Source organism: Carcharodon carcharias, chromosome 19, assembly GCF_017639515.1.
Source record: "Carcharodon carcharias isolate sCarCar2 chromosome 19, sCarCar2.pri, whole genome shotgun sequence".
In the NCBI taxonomy this organism is placed as follows: Eukaryota; Metazoa; Chordata; class Chondrichthyes; order Lamniformes; family Lamnidae; genus Carcharodon; species Carcharodon carcharias.
Window position 1 is genome coordinate 71,768,552 of NC_054485.1, and position 19,934 is coordinate 71,788,485.

The following is a 19,934-nucleotide window of genomic DNA, read 5'->3' on the forward strand; positions in this document are numbered from 1 at the left end:
CACTTGGAAACAGTAGCAGAATTGGACAGAGTCATCATGGATTTACAAAAGGGAAATCATGCTTGACAAATCTACTGGAATTTTTCGAAGATGTAACTAGTAGAGTTGAGGGGGAGCAAGTGGATGTGGTTTATCTGGACTTTCATAAAGCTTTCAACAAAGTCCCACATAAGAGATTAGTGTGTAAAATTAAAGTGCATGGGATTGGGGGTAGTGTATTGAGATGGATAGAAAACTGGTTGGCAGACAGGAAACAAAGAGTAGGAATAAATGGGTCTTTTTCTGAATGGCAGGCAGTAACTAGTAGGGTACCGCAGGGATCGGTGCTGGGACCCCAGCTATTCACAATATATATTAATGATTTAGATGAGGGAAATAAATGTAATATCTTCAAATTTGCAGATGACACAAGGCTGGGTGGGAGGGTGAGCTGTGAGGAGGATGCAGAGATGCTTCAGTGTGATTTGGACAAGCTGAGTGAGTGGGCAAACGCATGGCAGATGCTGTATAATGTGGATAAATATGAGGTTATCCACTTTGGTAGCAAAAATAGGAAGGCAGATTATTATCTGAATGGCTATAAATTGAGAGAGGGAAATGTGCAACAAGACCCGGGTGTCCTCGTACACCAGTCACTGAAGGTAAGCAGGCGGTAAAGAAGGCAAATGGTATGTTGGTCTTCATAGCGAGAGGATTCGAGTACAGGAGCGGAAAGTCTTGCTGCAATTGTACAGGGCCTTGGTGAGACCACACCTGAAATATTTTGCGCAGTTTTGGTTCTCCTTATCTGAGGAAGGACGTTCTTGCTATAGAGGGAGTGCAGCGAAGGTTTTACCAGACTGATTCCTGGGTTGGCAGGATTGACATATGAGGAGAGATTGTGTCAGTTAGGATTATATTCGCTGGAGTTCAGAAGAATGAGGGGGGATCTCATTGAAAACTATAAAATTCTAACAGGACTAGACAGGGTAGGTGCAGGAAGCATGTTCCCGATGGTGGGGGAAGTCCAGAACTAGGGGTCACAGTCTAAGGATACGGGGTAGATCATTTAGGACTGAGATGAAAAGTTTCTTCACCCAGAGAGTGGTAAGCCTGTGGAATTCACTACCACAGAAAGTAGTTGAGGCCAAAACATTGTATGTTTTCAAGAAGCAGTTAGATATTATAGCTCTTGGGGCGAAAGGGATCAAAGGATATGGGGAGAAAGCAGAAGCAGGCTATTGAGTTGGATGATCAGCTATGATCATAATGAATGGCGGAGCAGGCTCAAAAGGCCGAATGGCCTACTCCTGCTCCTATTTTCTATGTTTTTAAAATCTATTTTGGACTATTGCCTTAAATGGGGTGTGTAACTGGGAGTCAGGTTAATTAGGAATTTTAGGATTTGTAATTGTAGTAAGTATTTGTAGTCTTTTATATGTACTTGAAATCTTTTCTTTAGGTATAAATATTTTAATTTAATTTTTAAAATCTCTAAAGGTCTTATTGGACTCACTGCTTCAGAATTCAGTCCACGCATCTTCTCATAATAAATACAAATTCAAAACCATTGTGATAGTGTGGCCAAGCTTCCCTTGTGGATTTGGTCTGCCTGGCACACATCAGCTGCCACGCCATAACACACTTTCGTATCAGTGTGTCTGAAAATAAGGTACCCGGGGTGGAATGAGGTTGTGAGCAGATGTGGGAATTCCGGGAAATGGGAAGAGGAGATCAATGCAAGAATCTTGGAATGTTCATAATAACACATTCAGAAAGGGATGAGACACTCCCAGGGCAGGTACAGCACAGGGTTAGATAGAGAATAAAAACGCTTTCACAATGTTGTATTTCACACTCACACATCACACTAGGGCAAGAAATAAAATTGTTTATAATATTTCTTTTTATAGATCCCTGGAACTATAAACCAGTTTGCACAGAGATCAAGAGCTTTTGGATCCCCATCTGCTCAAATGTTAAGCCCTCTGCCTATAGCAATGTTCTGTGTCAGTAATGCAAATTGTTGCTAAGGTGTAAATGATGGAAATTACATTCTCTAATGTATTTCTGTCTTTTGTTTAGTATTTGAATGATGATTATTCTATGTTTGTCCCTCAATTCCCTATTTTCTCTGTGTATTTTTCCTCTAACTCCTTTCCACTATTAGATGGTCTGTAGACCACACATCTCAGTGTGATTGATCTTTTATCTCTATCCAGATGGAATTGATGTTGGTCTTGCTGATAGCTGTGTCCTGTTTTTTTACTGCCTGTTGTTATGCAATAAGTACAGCTACTCCACCTCCCCTTTCTCCCTCTCCATCTTTTCTATCTTTGTTACATGATCCATTGAGGGCAGAACAGAACGCAGCAGCCTGGATATGGTATGATTTTTCAATATCTGTCAGAAACCCTGATATTTCAGAGCGCCCTCGTGAGTTCACAAGTGAGGGCTGTTTCTGGTGATAAAGTGGTGAGAGCTAGTCTGATGTGTAAGTGTAGGTGTGTGTGAGAGACAGTGTATGTCTGTGCATGTATACACCGGGAGAGCCAGCACCATTTGGAGATCCACCAATAGCTATAACAGTGTGACACATTTTTTGAATGTGTGTCCAACTGGAATCAACTCAATTCACTAACAATTGGTTTTAACTCTTAGGTTCAATTGAGACTTCAAACCCACAGGATAAGACGAGAATGTTCAGATAGTAAATTCAAAGACATTTTGTTTAATGGGAAATATAAATGAGTACAGAGTTGTAATGTAGAATTATGAAGTTATAATACAGAATTAGTTAAGTCCAAATAGATAAGAATCATACATCCATACAATTAAACCTTCTCATTTTAATACACAGAGCATCTGTCTGTAATTGAAATCATTCACTGTCTTTTTCCTACACGAGACTAATCTTTAACAAAATAACCTAAAATGAAACAGAAGCATATTTATCCCATCTAAAAAACCTTTCCCATTTTCGATGGGGTGATCAATTCCACAAAAATGTTTATCCCCTTCCTTCTTTTAAATAGGTTTCCTTCAGTCAGAATATGACTAACTAACAGTGTCTCTGGAGATGGGATTTTTTAATCCCCAGGGAAAGTTCAAGACCCTCCCTCTCCACCTGTTAATGGGATCTTGTCACCCATTGATTGGCTGACATATTCTTTAATTTAACTTAATTGGTCTTGGCCTTTTTGTGTAATTAATCTTTAACAGAACAATGAACCTTTCACATCTTTCCTCAATCTGATTTCAAACATGATTTTTGCATACACTTTTGGTTGCTAAGTTTTCTTCTAATCCGATTTAATACAATCTTTGCAGCCATTTTAGAGTCATAGAGTTATACAACACAGAAACAGGCCCTTCGGCCCATCATGTCCATGTTGGCCAGAAAGCACCTATCTATTTTAATCCCATTTTCCAGCACTTGGCCTGTTGCCCTGTATGCTGTGGTGTTTCAAATGCTCATCTAAATACTTCTTAAATGTTGTGAGGGTTCCCTGCCTCTATCACCCCCTCAGACAGTGTGTTCCAGATTCCAACCACCCTCTGGGTGAAAAAACTTTTCCTCAAATCCCCTTTACAGGAAGGATGTGATTGCACTCGAGAGGGTGCAGAGGAGGTTCACCAGGATGTTGCCTAGGCTGGAGCGTTTCAGCTATGGCGAGACACTGGATAGGCAGGGTTGTTTTCCTTAGAGCAGAGAAGGCTGAGAGGGGACCTGATAGACACATTCAAAATTATGAGGGGCAAAGATATGGTAGATAGGAAGAAACATTTTCCCTTAGCGGAGGTGTCAATAACTAGGAGGCATAAATTTAAGGTCAGGGGCAGGAGGTTTAGAGGGGATTTGAGGAAAAGCTTTTTCACCTTGCTTGACTCTGAAGTGGCCTAGCAAACAATGAAATACAATCACTACAAAGTCCAATAATAAGAGGAAGATCAGATAGATCTGGACAATCCTGGCATTGTGTCAGAATAAGATTAAAGTGATCTCAGCCCAGTGAAATCTGTAAAGTCTCTCTTACCAAGGTCTGAGGACAAGTACCCAAGTGAGGAGAGCTGCCCCACAGTCTGGTCAAGTAACAGTGATATTCACTGAATCGTATCAATCTGGAAACATCCCAGACTCCTCTGTCACCATCCCTGGGTATATCCCATCCCACTGGCAGGTGGGGAAGTCTCAATATTGACTCCATGGAGTCTCATGGCTTCAGGTCAAACAAGTTCAAGGAAAACTACCACTCCCCTCCCAATTGACGAATGACACCATGTTAATCATCACTAGTGAAGATTTTTAGCAGGGGCACAAGATAGTCGTTGGTGGTGAAACTGGAGGTAAGGGCGCGCCAAGGCCAAGACGTGCTCTTCCAGAGCCGGTCTTCAGTTCCTGTCAGCCATATCCACCAGTTGCTGCACCAAATGTCACTATGCTGAGCGTGTTGGGGACAGAGCCCCTAACCACCTGGCTGGCGTCCTCGAGTACCTGACTGCTGAGATCCTCGAGCTGGCCGGTAACGCAGTCTGGGACAACAGGCAGACCCGCATCATCTCCCGTCACCTGCAACAAGGAGCTCAACAAGCTGCTGGAGGTGGTCACCATAGCCGAGAGTGGGGTTCTGCCCAACATCCAGGCTATGCTCCTGCCCAAGCACACCAGGCACCCCAGCAAGGTTTATGCCTGAAGGGGTGAGATCACAAAAAGATCACTAGGGAAGTAGACGAAGGACAGATCCCAAAACTAGGTATCCATGAGGCGCAGTGAGCCATCAGCAGCAGGATTGTATTCTACCACAGTCTCACAGCCGGGCACAGCCCTCATTCCATGATTATCATCAAACCAGTAGATAGACATGTCAGGAGCAGCATTTGCTCCCTCTCTGCTGCTTGCCTCTCTGTCCACTGCCTCCTCTCTATCTGGGCTGAGATCAGGAACTACCCTGAACCGCACCCTGTCCATGTGGAGAGGCAGCCTGAAGTCTGAAGGTGCATCCTTCAGTGCTCCTTAACACATTGAGTTTGAACTAGTCTGCAGCCATTCCTACCCTGCTCTGCTGCCAGTTATTGGTTACAACCCAATCTCCCTTTACAATGAGTCTGCCCCCTCACTGGGAGACTGATGCACAGCAAGGATCAGTAGGATAGCGAACTATGAGGGGAATCACATTGCTCCTACTGAATGTTGGGTCACTTTCTGAATGAACACAACAACAGACAACAACTTGCATTCATATAGCACCTTAACATAGTTCAATGTCCAAAGGTGCTTTTGAATACTGTTAACAATATTTGACACTGAGACACATAAGGTAACATTAATAGAGATGAACAAAACGAGGTTCAAGAAGTAGATTTTATGGAGTGTCTTGCAAGAGGAAAGAGAGGTAGAGAGACGGAGAAGTTTAGGGAGGGAATTCTAGAGCTTAGGGCCTAGGCAGCTGAAGACATAGCCACCAATGGTGAAGTGATTTAAATCGCAGATGCTGAAGAGACCAAAATTGGAGGAGTGCTCTTAAAGGGTTGTGGGCCTAAGGTGAGAGTGCCATGAGCTCAAGTCCCACTCCTGGACTTGAGAACTGATGCTGACACTCCAGGGCAGTTGTGAGGGGGTGTTGTACCGTCTTTCAGATGGGATGTTAAACCGAGGATTCTGCTCTCTCAGATAGGTGTAAAAGATCCCATGGCACTATTTTGAAGAACAGGGGAGTTATTCCTGGTGACCTGCCCATCATTAATCCCTCAATCAACACCGGTATAAAAACAGATTATCTAGTCATTATCACATTGCTGTTTGTGGGAACTTGCTGTGCACACATTGGCTGCCACATTTCCTACATTACAACAGTGACCACACTTCAAAAATACTTCATTGGCTGTAACAAGCTTTGGGACATCTAGTGGTCATGAAAGACTCTATATAAATGCAAGTCTTTTTTTTTCTGAGGAGGTTACAGAAATAGGCAGGCGTGGGAGATCTTGGAGGGATTTGGAAAGACAGGAAACATCGAGATCCTAGCACGCAGATAGAACTGACCATTTACAGTCCACAGGATAATAATCAGCTCCCAACATACACACAGAACTCAACAATAGGAAATCAGTAAGAATCCTCAGACACTCTGCACTTCCCAGATAATTACACCTCACCTTCTCATATTCAGTAATGACCCATCAACAAAACTCAGGATAGGAGACCATCTGTATCAATTCTGCTTCTTCACTCACTTGGTGTTCGGTCCCTAAAGGAAGTGAATTAACTGTGGAAGAGGAAGAGGAGAGAATAAGCAGAGTGGGTGGGCTCTGATTGACATCTCTCAGTCAATCCAAATATTTCTGGAGTGACTTGAGTTTCCTGAAGCTTGGGAAACTGACGGGTGAAACAGAGGCGACTTTGAGCAGCAGATCAAGTGGAGATTTAAACTTATCATCGTCCCATGTGAATAAAACCTCACTTATTGCAGCTGCTGTCTCAGTTCCCCTAGTAAATGTTTAACAGAGACTTCTAGTGTGAGAATAGCATTCTTCATCATTGGAGGCTTTCAAACTGACAACATCAGTGTGGGATGTATAGCCTCAGATGTGTTTGACAGCAGATCAGAAGAGGAAGACCCACAGCATCCAAGGCAGCGATGACAATCAGTTGTGGAGAGAGGGGCACAGGAGAGAGACACACAGCAGAGACAGAAACAGGAGGGAGAGAGGAGATTGACCCAGTTATTGCAGAGTGACTCAGTCACTCAGGGAGTCAGGTGGGGCTCATTGTGTGAGTATATACCCCAGCCCACGGGTTGCCTCCTGTGGAGGTTCAGCTCCCCTCAACTCCAATTTCTGAGGTTCAACATTCACCTCATCTGGTTCCTCTCTGGAATGTCCCAGTCCACTCACCTCTCCCGGGATGTCCCAGTCCGTTCACCTCTCCCAGGACGTCCCAATCCATTCACATCTCCCGGGATGTCACGGTCCGTTTACCTCTCCTGGGACGTCCTGGACCGTTCACCTCTCCCGGGACATCCCGGTCCATTCATCTCTCCCGGGACATCCCAGTCCATTCACCTCTCCCGGGATGTCCCAGTCCATTCTCCTCTCCCAGTTCCTCTCCTGGACTGTCCCAGTCTAAACCTTGTTTGAGAGTGATATTGTTCAGTGTGCAGTACAGTGGGATGATTGTGAATAGTCTCTCTCTGGGGAACACTGCGAACCACCCACAGATGTAGCCAGTACCTGAAACAGTTCTTCAGCATCCCACTAGCCTCTCTTTGTGAGCTGCCTCAGAGAGACACAGGCGTCAATAAACAACACCTCTTCCTCAGTGTGTGGTACATGAAATGGTGGCATCAGCTTCAGAAGGAAGGGATGGACCTTGTTTCTAATCAGCTGACCATCAGGTCACGCCCCTTCCCCGAATATGGGTCTGATGTCCGAGTTCCTGACAACGAAAGCATTGTGGGATGATCCAGTGTGAGTGACATTCACATGGAGTATTCTCAGACGGTCATTACACACTACATGAAGGAGGGGAATTGCTTTCTGTTCAGGTAGCTCTGTGAGTCTCCTTGGGTGACCTTCAATGTCACGTGAGTGTTATCAATCACTCCCAGCACCTTGGGGAAGCAGCTATTCTATAAAACTCCAGTCACCTCTGTTGCTGCCTTCTGAGTGTTGTATTAAATTTAATGAAGTTAATTACTCTGCGGAGTCGTTTACTCTCCTCTTCCCTCTTCACTCTTTCATTTCCTCTCTTCTGCCATTCTTCATCATATCCATTTCTTCCCCCCTCCTGTCTATCTCGGTCCTCCCCTCTCCTCCTCTATTACTATAAAAATGAGAGGTATAGAGAGAAAGTTCACCATTTAAAGCTCTATCATCAATGAAAAAACTAAGCAGAAACTCCATACAATATTATTGAGGTAATAGTGTAATTTTGACTGTATTAAACTATTTTAACTATTTCTCCTGTTAATGTGACACAACTGAAATAAACTATTATTTATGTAGTTTGCAGTTTTATTTTGTGTGGAGCTATTGCTTGGCTTCAGGAACTTGCATTTGGTAAATAAAACACAAAACAGGAACCCAGACACAAAGACAACACTGACAACTGCAGCTCTAACTAGTTACCACTTTAAATCAAATCAAACTTTCAGGCTGCCAGCTTACATGGGGAAAAGCATTCTGTACACAGTCCTGTGACTTAACCCTTTGGAAACTGAATAATACAACGGAAATATTGAAAACTATTGTCAGCTGTGACTTAGCACTCTCATCTCTGAGTCAGAAGGTTGTGGGTTCAAGTCTCACTCTAGAGACTTGATCACTGAGGCTGACACTCCAGCACAGTACTTGAGCCCTCCACTGCACTGTCAGAGGTACCATCTGCCCTCTCATGTGAATTTAAAAGATCCCATGACACTACGTTGTAGACAAGCAGACGAGTTACCTTCGATGTCCTGGCCAATATAGGTCCTGCAATCAATGTCACATGAACAGATTATCTAGTGATTGTCACATTGCTGTTTGTGGGAGGTTGCTGTGCACAACTTGGCTACCACGCTTCTTAAATTATAACAGTGACCACATTTCAAAAAGCACTTCATTGGCTTTAAGTGTTTTCAGATGCCCATAGTTTGTGAAAGGTGACATCTACATCAAAGTCTTGCTTGGCCTAAATAGCCAAGTGGTTATGGTACTGGGTTTGTAACCCTAAGATCAAGAGTTCAAATCTCACAATGGCAAACTATGAAACAATGTAACTTCATCTGAAACAGATGGTAATGGGTTTGTACTCAAAAGAGTTACATCAAAGTCTTTCTTCCTTAGGGAAACATTATGCTTCCTGTGGACTGGAAATTATAAACTCACTGATGGGGAAAGTAATCCAGCCCAGTGACATTGAACAATATATTGTGTACAGTACTCTTACTGTAGGCTCCTTGGTGTTTCAGTGAATAAGAACACACCATGCTGACAAATCAGATAGATTGACTTAAGTTGAAAAAGTGATTTTATTGCAAATTATAAATCTATACAGAAGATTAATTAAACAGCAGACAAGCAACAACACAATATTCAGCTTACATCAAACCTAGAATCAACCAAAATAATAAAGCATTTGAAAATGACTCATGATCTGTCCCAGAACATGAAATGAATCTTGGAAGAGTGTAAGGTGAACATACTATACTGTTATTACATCGAGGTATGATAGGCTGAAGGAACTGAGGTCTGTAGACATTCACCCCCACTCCCTCACCATACTCAGGATAGTAGTCCTCCCAGACAGGAAAGTACAAACATTCCCCATGGTATTAGTCAAACACCCGTCACCTGAAGAGGATCTGTCTATAATTCACATCACCAACTAAAGCAGGGTCTGATTCTACCCGCTCCTGAGAGCTGGCTCATTTTATCAGCACTGTGGGCTTAGCATTAAGATCTGAGCTAGGATTCTCGGGGAAGATGTCAGAAAGTGACAGGAAGGCAGGTAATGCAGGAGTCTGAGTGTATCTCACTCTCCAACCACTATTCAGTTCTGAATACTGACAAAAGTGATAGTTGATCTGGGGAGTGCAGCCAGAGCCAAGCCCATGGCACCACAGCTGGATCAGCTGTACAGGGGGGCACAAAGAAGACCAGAAGAGCATTAGTGATAGGAGATAGGATTGGGGAACAGAGAGGCATTTCTGCAGCCGCGGATGTGAATCCAGGGCGGTTTGTTCCCTCCCTGATGCCAGAGTCAAGGATGTCACTGAACGGCTCCTGGAGGGGAGGGTGAACAGCCAGGGGCCATGGTGCACATCGATACATGACACAGGTAGAAAAAGGGAAGTGGTCCTGCAGTCAGTATTTAGGGAGCTAGGTAGGAAATCTGCAAGCAGGACCTCAAAAGTAGTAATCTCTAGATTAATCCCAGAACCAGGCACAAATGGGTATAGAAATAGAAGGATAAAGCGGATGAATGTGTAGCTGGACAGATGAAGCACAATGGAGGGGTTGATTGCTGGGACATTGGGATAAGTGCTGGGGGAGATGGGACCAATACAGGCCGGGTGGGTTACACATAAACAGAGCCCAGACCAATTTAATTGCGGGAAATTTGCTGGTGATATTGGGGAGGGTTTAAACTAACTTGGCTGGGGTATGGGAACCAGGAGGTCATACAAGAGAGGAACACCAAGACGCACGGAGTATTGGGAGAGACAGATAGCACTAGACTAGGAAATACTAAGGTATTAGCTGGCTTCAGATTAAGAGGGAAAATAATAAAGTCTAAATTAGGGTTACAGTGCATGTTTGAGGTAAGAGGGTGGTAAATAAGATTGGTGAGTTGCCGACGCAGATTGCCAAGTGGAAATATGATGTTGTGGCTAAAAGGAGGGTGGGACTGGGTATTAAATATTTCTGGATACAAGTTGCTCAGGAAAGATAGGGAGAGAAGGAAAGCAGGAGGTGTGGCAGTATTAATTAAGGAGGACATTGTAGAGTTGGAGAGAGAGGATGTCCCAGAGGTGTCAAGGGTAGAATGTACTTGGCTAGAGGTAAGGAAAAAAAAAAAGGTACAATTATATTGCTCACTGTGGTTTACAGGTTACAAACTAGTGGTAAAGATGTCGAGGAACAAATCTGCAAGGAAATTACAGAGAGGTGCAAGATCTATAGAGTAATTATAATGGGAGACTTTAATTATCTGAATATAGACTGGGAGAGTAGTGGTATAAAGGGCAGAGAAGTTCAAGAGTTCCTAGAGTGTGTTCAGGAGAATTTTCCATTGCAGTATGATTCCATTTCACTGAGAAAGGAGGCATTGCTGGACCTGGTTCTGAGGAATGAGAGGTCCAAGTGGATCGTGTGTTAGTAGAAGAACATTTGGGGACAGTACAAAACAAAAACAGAATTACCTGGAAAAACTCAGCAGGTCTGGCAGTATCGGCGGACTTGCTGAGTTTTTCCAGGTAATTCTGTTTTTATTCTGGATTTCCAGCATCCGCAGTTTTTTTGTTTTTATTTAGGGAACAGTGATCATTGTATCATCAGGCTTAGATTGGCAATGGAACAATCCAGGGTATGTATAATTAACTGGTGAAAGCCAACTTCAATGGGCTAAGAATGGATCTGACCCAGAATAATTGGAAATAAATTATTTCCGGCAGGAAAGATGGTAATTGAACAATGTGCTGCCTTTAAAGAGGAGATAGGTCAGGCAAAGTCAAGGGATATTTCCACAAAGGAGAAAGACAGGGCAAAGAAATCCAGAGCTCCCCGGATGACAAAAGAGATGGAGATTAAGATGAAGAAGTAAATGTGTGTTTATGACAGATGTCAAATGGAGAATATAATTGAGAACCAGGTTGAATATTGAAGGTTCAGAGAGGGTTTGAAAAAGCAAATGAGAAGCAAAGAGAGAGTATGAGAAGATTCTGGAAGCTAACTTAAAAGGGAATCAAAAGTCTCCTGTAGGCATATAATAGCAAATCGAGGAGTGGGGCTGACTAGGGTCCAGTAGGGCATTTCTGCATGGCGGCATGGGGCATGGCTAGGTATGAACTTAGATGCATCTGTCTTTATCAAGGAAGAAGATGCTACACAGGTCATGATGAAAGAGGAGATCATTCAGTCCTTCTAATAGATGCACCTTGGATGTTAAGAGATCTTTAGAATTCCCTTCTTAAACCTCGCTGCATCTTTATCTCTCTCCCGGCCTGTAAGACTCTCCTTAAATCTGACTGCTTTGGCCATATTTTTGGTCATCCCCTCGTATCTCCTTTGCCTTTGTGTTAATTTTTTTATCTCATTATGAAACACCTTGAGATGTTTGACTGTATTAAAGTGCTCTATAAATACAAGCTGTTGTCCTCTCACATTCCCTCCAATCCTCAAGGTACTGACCTGCAGTACAGACTGTGGACATTGATTGGCCTCTAGTGCTCTGTTCGAGTGGCCATTCAGCATGCGTAGACCCAGACAGTGAATATTGTGAGACAATGGAGACTGTCACAGCCGAGACACATCCTGCTCTCCCTGTGACTTCCCAGCTGGGGTCACTGATGAGGAACAGGATTCCTGGCTGATTCTCCCCCTCCATAGACCAGAGTTGCTAAGGCTAATTGAAGTCCCTCCATTACTACCCCAGGAATGGATCCTCCCCTGAGTGCTTGTGCTGGTAGATCAGAAACTGAAGCCTTTCTAACCACTGAGTATCTGATTGCCTTCTTGGTCAGAGTGAGAGTCAGTGAGTGACTTGTACCTGATGCTGCACTGAAAGGATGCTGAGTTTATACAGGAGCTTCTTTTGGTTATATTTGGCAATTTGGTCAAAGGTTAAATTGACCTTCTTGAAATGATTGGATTGATGGTGGGAGAGGTTTGAGACAGACACTGCTGAGACAGACAGTGCTTTGGAATGACAGCTCCCCTGTGTGAGCACTGGAGGGTAAACAACACAGACAACTCTCAGTGTAACAGAAGCAGGTGACCCGGCTCCAAGTCCGTGTGGAGACGTCGGTGTATGGCGAGAGAGGAGGAGTAGGTGAAACAATCCTGGCACACGTCACACTGGAAGGGTTTGTCTCCCGTGTGGGTTCGCTGATGTTCCATGAGGTGTGACAACTGTGTGAAGGCTTTATTACAGAATTCACACCGATAGGGCTTCTCCCCTGTGTGAGTCTGCTGATGGACCAGGAGACATGCTGACTGTATGAAAGCCTTGTCACACACCTCACACCTGAATGGTTTCAGCCCTGTGTGAATACGTTGGTGTGTGCGGAGGTTCGATAGCTGCGAGAATGATTTGTCGCACACCTTGCAAGTAAATGGTTTCTCCCCTGTGTGAATGCGTCTGTGATTCATCAGGCCTGATAATTGTGCAAAACCCTTCTTACATACCTCACACTTGAAGGGTTTCTCCCCTGTGTGAATCCTTTGGTGCGTCAGGAGATTGGAAGATTGGGTGAAAGACATCTCACAAATCTCACACCTGAAGGGTTTCTCCCCCGCGTGATTCCTCTGGTGTCTCAGGAGGCCTGAAGATGTCTGGAACACTTTATTGCAAATCTGACACTGGAAGGGTTTCTGCCTTGTACGGATTATCTGATGGTCCAAAAGGCTCGATAACTGTGTGAAGGCTTTGTCATGCACTTCACACTTGACTGGGTTCTCCCCTGTGTGAATGTGTTGGTGTGTGTGGAACTGCGATGAGTGCGGGAACGATTTGTCGCATTCCTCACACTTGAATGGTTGCTCTTCCATGTAGCTGTTCTTGTCTTAACAGTGGATGTTTCAGATGCCTTGTGTGTTAGGAGATCTTATGAGCTTGTGGAGCCTTCCTCACACTTGAACAGCCTCTCACCTGTAGGAATGAGTTTGTGATTCATGAGGCTCGGATGATTGAAGCTCTCAACACACTTGGAGCCCACTCAACTTCTTCCCAGCCTCACTCTGACCAATTACCCACAGCTGAACCTTTGGAAAGGTTGGTTCTGATGGAAGGTTCCACACCACTGACCAGTTTCAGATCTGATGAGATGTCAAAGCTCCCCTGACCCAGCTGATTTTCAGATGATGGTTTCACTGCCCAACCTTCTCTGTGTTGAGCAATGCTGTGAAGGGACTGGATGTCCTTGCACAGTTGTGCAGTTGTTCCTTGGGTGACGGTCAGGGTCTATCTGCGGTGTCTATCCTCCCTGTATTCTCTGGTGTAGTACGGTGCAATCCTTCTGTAAAACAGGAAAAGGAAACGTGATTCCTCCAACTCCCTCTCCTCCAACTCCCTCTCCTCCTTTGCTGAAGGGGCTGACTCCTCAGTTAGAGACTGTCCCAGTCAGTGCCAGTCTGCTATTCCCCTGTGTGGGGGATCAGATACAAGTCCTTTCTTTTTCCTCACTTGACTGTCACACACCCTCTGTTTCCAGCAGGGATACTGGATAGTGACCAGGAGCAGACAACGTGGCTACTTTCTTTCCTCCGCCCAGACCCCATCTTCTCAGACACCATGAGGACAATGGAAAAGACAGTCGGACAGAGTGTAAAATGGGCTATCAATTCGCTATGAGCTCAAGTTGTGCTGACGAAGATCAGTTTTACCCTTAGAATATGTGTTTAATCTAAAAATCATTCTGGAGAAAAGTTAATTAAATGCAAATTTTCAACTTCTCCCCTTATTTTTCAAAATTATTTGAAGAAAACACACTGGGCAGGAAGGGCTAGAAGCTAAGGAAAATATTACTTCACTGTAGCTGATTGAAGGGTTCTGGTTTATCCTGGGAAATTAGATACACTGCACTCGCTCAGACTGCACATCCCAAATTCAGCTATCAGCCACAGCACTGGGCAAAACTATTTAATCCAAGCCCAGGCTTTTTGGGAAAGGCCGAGGCCTTCAGGTAAAATCTTTAAAGAAGACATTAAAAGACAATTCAACAATAAATGTGTCTCCAGGTATGGCAGCTGAATTGCTATGGTGCTGGATTAACAATCCAGAGATTGAGAGTTCAAATCCAACCACGGAAAGTTACATACATAGAATTACAGTGCAGAAACAGGGCATTCGGCCCAACTGGTCCATGCTGGTGTTTATGCTTCACACATGCCTCCTCTACCCCTCTTCATCTCATTCTATCAGCATATCCTTCTGTTTCCTTCTCCCTCATGTGCTTATCTAGTTTCCCTTTAAAGTATCTATGCTATTAACTTCAACTACTCCATGTTGTGAAGGTGAATGTAGTACATTTTGGAATTTCAGGAATAGAATCAAAATAAAAACTTCAAAACTTTCAGGTTGTCCGAAAAACCCAAATATTGTCCTTCAGGGAAGGGGGCCCGCTACAACTACATGGTCTGGTCTACATGTGACTCCAGTCCCACACAACATGGTGGACTCTAAACTGCCCTCTGAAGTGGCCGAGCAAACAATGATAAACAATCACTACAAAGTCCAATAATAAGAGGGAAATCAGATAGATCTGGACAATCCTGGAACTGTGTCAGAATAAGATTAGGGTAATCTCAGCCCAGTGAAATCTGTAAAGTCTCGCTTACCAAGGTCTGAGGACAAGTAACCAAGTGAGGAGAGGTACCCCACAGACTGGTTAAGTAGCAGTGATACTCACTGAATCATATCAATCTGGAAACATCCCAGACTCCTCCGTCACCATCCCTGGGTATGTCCCATCCCACTGGCAGGTGGGGATGTCTCAATATTGACTCCCATGGAGTCTCATGGCTTCAGGTCAAACAAGTTCAAGGAAAACTACCACTCCCCTCCCAACTGTTGAATGAGTACTTCACCATGTTAATCATCACTAGAGAAGCAGACTAAGGACAGATCCAAAAACTGGATATCCATGAGGTGCAGTGAGCCATCAGCAGCAGCAGGATTATATTCCACCACAATCTCACAGCCCGGCACAGCCCTCATTCCATGATTATTTTCAAACCAGTAGATAAACATATCAGGTGCCGCACTGACTCCCCCTCTACCACTTGCCTCCTCTCTATCTGGGCTGAGATCAAGAACTACCCTCAACCCCACCCCGTCCATGAAGGGAGGGGGCTGTAGCCTGAAGGCTGAACTAGTGTGCAGCCATTCCTAATCTATTCTGCTGCCAGTTATAGGTTATAACCCGATCTCCCTTTACAATGAGTCTGTCCCCTCACTGGGAGACTGCTTCACAGCGAGGGTCAGTAGGATAGTGAACCATGAGGAGAATCATGCTGCTCTGATTGAATGTCTGGTCACTTTCTGACATTCTACACAAGAACAGTAGACAACAACAACTACTTGCATTTATATAGCAAATTTAACACAGTTCAGTATCCCAATATGCTTTGCAAGACTGTGAACAAAGTTTGTGTGCTTGCTGTGCACACATTGGCTGCCACATTTCCTACATTACAAGAGCAATCATGCTTCAAAAGTATTTCATTGTCTGTAAAGAGCTTTGGAACATTGGGTTACAGAGATAGGAGGATGGGAGGTCTTGGAGGGATTTGAAAAGACAGGAAATATCCAGATCCCAACACACAGACAGAACTGACCATTCACACTCCACAGGATAATGACCAGCTCCCAACACACACACACACACACACACACACAGAACTTAATAGAAATCAGTAAAAATCCACAGACACTGTGCATCTCCCAGATTATTACAACTCACTTTCTCATATTCAGTAATGACCCATCAACAAAATTCAGCCTGTAAATCAGAAGGGAAAAGCTTCCAATAAACACATTCAATATCCAACACACAGCTCCAGTCAAACAGTTCAGCACAAAACACCCAATAAACAGCTCTCTCAGCTGGATCTTCTCACACAGCATAAGGGGCATTTCCACACCTGATTCCCCACAGGATAGTCAGACTGCCTGAACATTAGTGTGGATATTATGTGATGTAATTATTATAAATTCTGTCCCTTCACTCACCATCTCCTCACTTGGTTTTCAGTCCCTACAGGAAGTGAACCAGCTGTGGAAGAGGAAGAGGAGAGATTGGGCAAAGTGGGTGGGCTCTCTGATTGACATCTCTCACAGCCAATCCAAATATTTCTGGAACAACATGAGTTTCCTGAAGTTTGGGAAACTGACCAGTGAAACAGAGGCAACTTTGAGCAGCAGATCAGGTGGGGATTTAAATTTGTCATTGTCCAATTTGAATAAAGCCTCACTTATTGCAGCTGCTGTCTCAGTCCCCCCGGTAAACGTTTGACAGAGATTTCTAATGTGGGAATAGCATTCTTCATCCGTAGAGACTTTCAAACTGACAACATCAGTGTGGGATGTGTAGCCTCGGATGTGTTTGACAGCTGATGAGAAGAGGAAGACCTGCAGCATCCCAGACAGCGATGATGTGCAGTGATGGGATCAGCACGTACACAGGAGGGACATGCACAGGGAGAGATGGAGAGAGGCACAGAAGAGAGATGGGGACAAAGGAGAGAGAGAGGGGCACAGGAGAGTGAAGGGGCATAGGCGAGACAGGAATGGAGGTAAAAGAGGAGGGGGTATCGCAATATTGATCAAGGAATCAATTACAGCAGTGAGGAGGGATGACATCTTAGAAGGCTGCGCAAATGAAGCCATATGGGTAGAACTTAAAAACAAAAAAGGAGCAATCACATTACTGGGAGTGTACTATAGGCCCCCAAACAGAGGGAAATAGAAGAACTGATATGTTGGCAAATTTCAGAGAAGTGTAAAAATAATAGGGTAGTAATAGTGGGGGATTTCAACTTCCCCAACACTAACTGGGTGAGTCATAGAGTGATAGGTTCAGAGAGCGCGGAATTCTTAAATGGATCCAGGAGAGCTTTTTAAGCCAGTCCATAGAAGGTCCTACAAGAGATCCTGGACTTAATTTAAGGGAATGAAGCTGGGCAAGTGGTAGAGGTATCAGTGGGGGAACATTTTGCAGATAGTGATCATAACTCCATTAGATTCAAAGTTGTTATTGGAAAAGGACAAGGATGGGCCACAAACCAGAGTTCTAAATTGGGGAAAGGCCGATTTTAATAAGATTAGATATGATTTGGCCAGAGTGGACTGGGAGCAGCTACTTTAGGTAAATCTGCGTTAGAGCTGTGGGACTCATTCAAGAAGGGAATAGGGAGAGTACAGGGCCAACATATGCCAGTAGAGACAAAGGGTGGGACCAACAAATCCAGGGAACCCTGGATATCAAGGGATATACAGGATTGGATAAAGAGGAAAAGGGAGGCTTATGGCAGAAAACGAGGGCTCAAAACAGCGGAAGCCCTAGAGGAGTATAGAATGTGTAGGGGGGAACTTAAAAAGGAAATCAGGAGAGCAAAAACATTGGCAGGTAAAATAAAGGAAAATCCAAAGTTATTTTACAAGTACATTAAGAGTAAGAGGATAACTAGGGAAAGAGTAAGGCCCATTAAGGACCATAGTGGTAATTTGTGTGCGGAGCTGGAAGATGTAGGTAGGGTTCTAAATTAACACCTAGTGTCGGTGTTCACAAGTGAGAGGGACGACGTGGGTATGGAAATCAGGCAGAGGGACTCTGATATAATTAAAGAAATTAGCATAGAAAGGGAGGAGGTTCTAAATGGTCTGGCAGGCTTAAAAGTAGATAAATATCCAGGTCCGGATGAAATGTATCCCAGGCTGTTGAGTGAGGCAAGCGAGGAGATAGCAAGGGCGCGGGGATTAATTTTCAATACCTCTCTGGCCACAGGAAAGGTGCCAGAGGACTGGAGGACAGCCAGTGTGGTACCGTTATTCAAGAAGGGAGAAAGGGATAAACCATGGAACCACAGGCCAATCAGTCTAACCTCGGTGGTGGGGAAACTATTGGAAGCACTTCTGAGGGACAGAATTAACCTAAACTTGGAGAGGCAGGGATTAATCAAGGACAGTCAGCATGGTTTTGTTAAGGGGAGGTCATGTCTGACCAATTTGACTGAATTTTTCGAAGAGGTGACCAGGTGTGTAGATGAGGGCAATGCAAGTGACGTTGTTTACTTGAAATTCAGCAAGGCTTTTGATAAGGTCCTGCATGGGAGACTGTTAATGAAGATAAGAGCCCTTGGGATCCAAGGCAATTTGGCAAATTGGATCCAGAATTGGCAGAGTGGCAGGAAGCAGAGGATGATGGTCGAGGGATGTTTTTGTGACTGGATGCGTGTGTCCAGTGGGGTTCCACAGGGATCGGTGTTGGGTCCCTTGCTATTTGTGTTATATATTGATTTAGACTTGAATGTAGGAGGGTTGATCAGTAAGTTCTCGGATGACACGAAAATTGGCGGGGTAGTAAATAGTGAGGATAGCCTTAGATTACAGGAGGATATAGATGGGCTGGTCAGACAGGCTGATCAGTGGCAAATGGAATTTAATCTGGATAAGTGTGAGGTGATGCACTTGGGCAGGACAAATAAGGCACAGGAATACACGATGGACCCTGGGAAGTACCGAGGATCAGAGAGACCTTGGTGTGCATGTCCACCGGTCCCTTAAGGTAGCGGGACAGGTAGATAAGAAGGCATATGGGATACTTACCTTTATTAGCCGAGGCATACAACATAAGAGCAGGGAGGTTATGCTGGAACTGTCTAAAACACTGGTTAGGCCACAGCTGGAGTATTGCGTGCAGTTCTGGACTCCGCATTGTAGGAAGGATGTGATTGCACTCGAGAAAGTGCAGAGAGCTGGAAAGTTTTAGTTATGAGGAAAGATTGGATAGACTGGGGTTATTTTCCATGGACTAGAGGAGATTGAGGGGGGACATGATTGAGATGTATAAAATTATGAGGAGCATAGATAGGGTAGACAGGAAGGAACTTTTCCCCTTGGTGGAGGGATCAATAACCAGGGGTCAAGGGGCAGGAGGTTTAGAGGGGGTGTGAGGAAGAATTTTTTCACCCAGAGGATGGTGGGAATCTGGAAGTCACTGCCTTAAAAGGGTGGTAGAGGCAGAAACCCTCATAACATTTAAGAAGTATTTGGATATGCACTTGCAATGCCATGGCATAAAAGGCTATGGGCTTAGTGCTGGAAAATGGGATTAGAATAGTTAGGTATTTGTTTGACCGGCACAGCCTCGATGGGCCAAAGGGTCTTTTTCTGTGCTGTAGATCTCCATGACTGGATGAGAGAGCAAGGGAACAATAGAGAGGGACACAGGAGACAGAGGGGCATGGGAGAGAAAGGGGCATAGGAAGGAGGAACAGAGAAGAGAGTGGGAGGGGAGATTGAGCCAGTGCTTTTACTGTGAGTCTGACTTGGAGCGTGAATTTGGAAGTAAGTTAATGCTCGGAGAACTACTTTGTGACTTAAGGAGTGTGATTCTGAGATTGATATGAGGGTGACCAACTATGAGGAAATAATATGAGACCACAAGACCATGGCAGTCCTGGCCAGTGTTAGTGAAAACGGTGGCCAGGTCAAAATCCAACCTCACTTATGATGAAAGGTCATCTTGTGCTGA

At 44.3% G+C, this 19,934-nt stretch overlaps 1 pseudogene; it reads right to left on the reverse strand.

Annotated features, from left to right (window-relative positions):
- Positions 1-8,975: 8,975 nt before the first annotated feature.
- LOC121291224 overlaps positions 8,976-19,934 on the reverse strand; it is a 68,108-nt pseudogene continuing 57,149 nt past the window's right edge.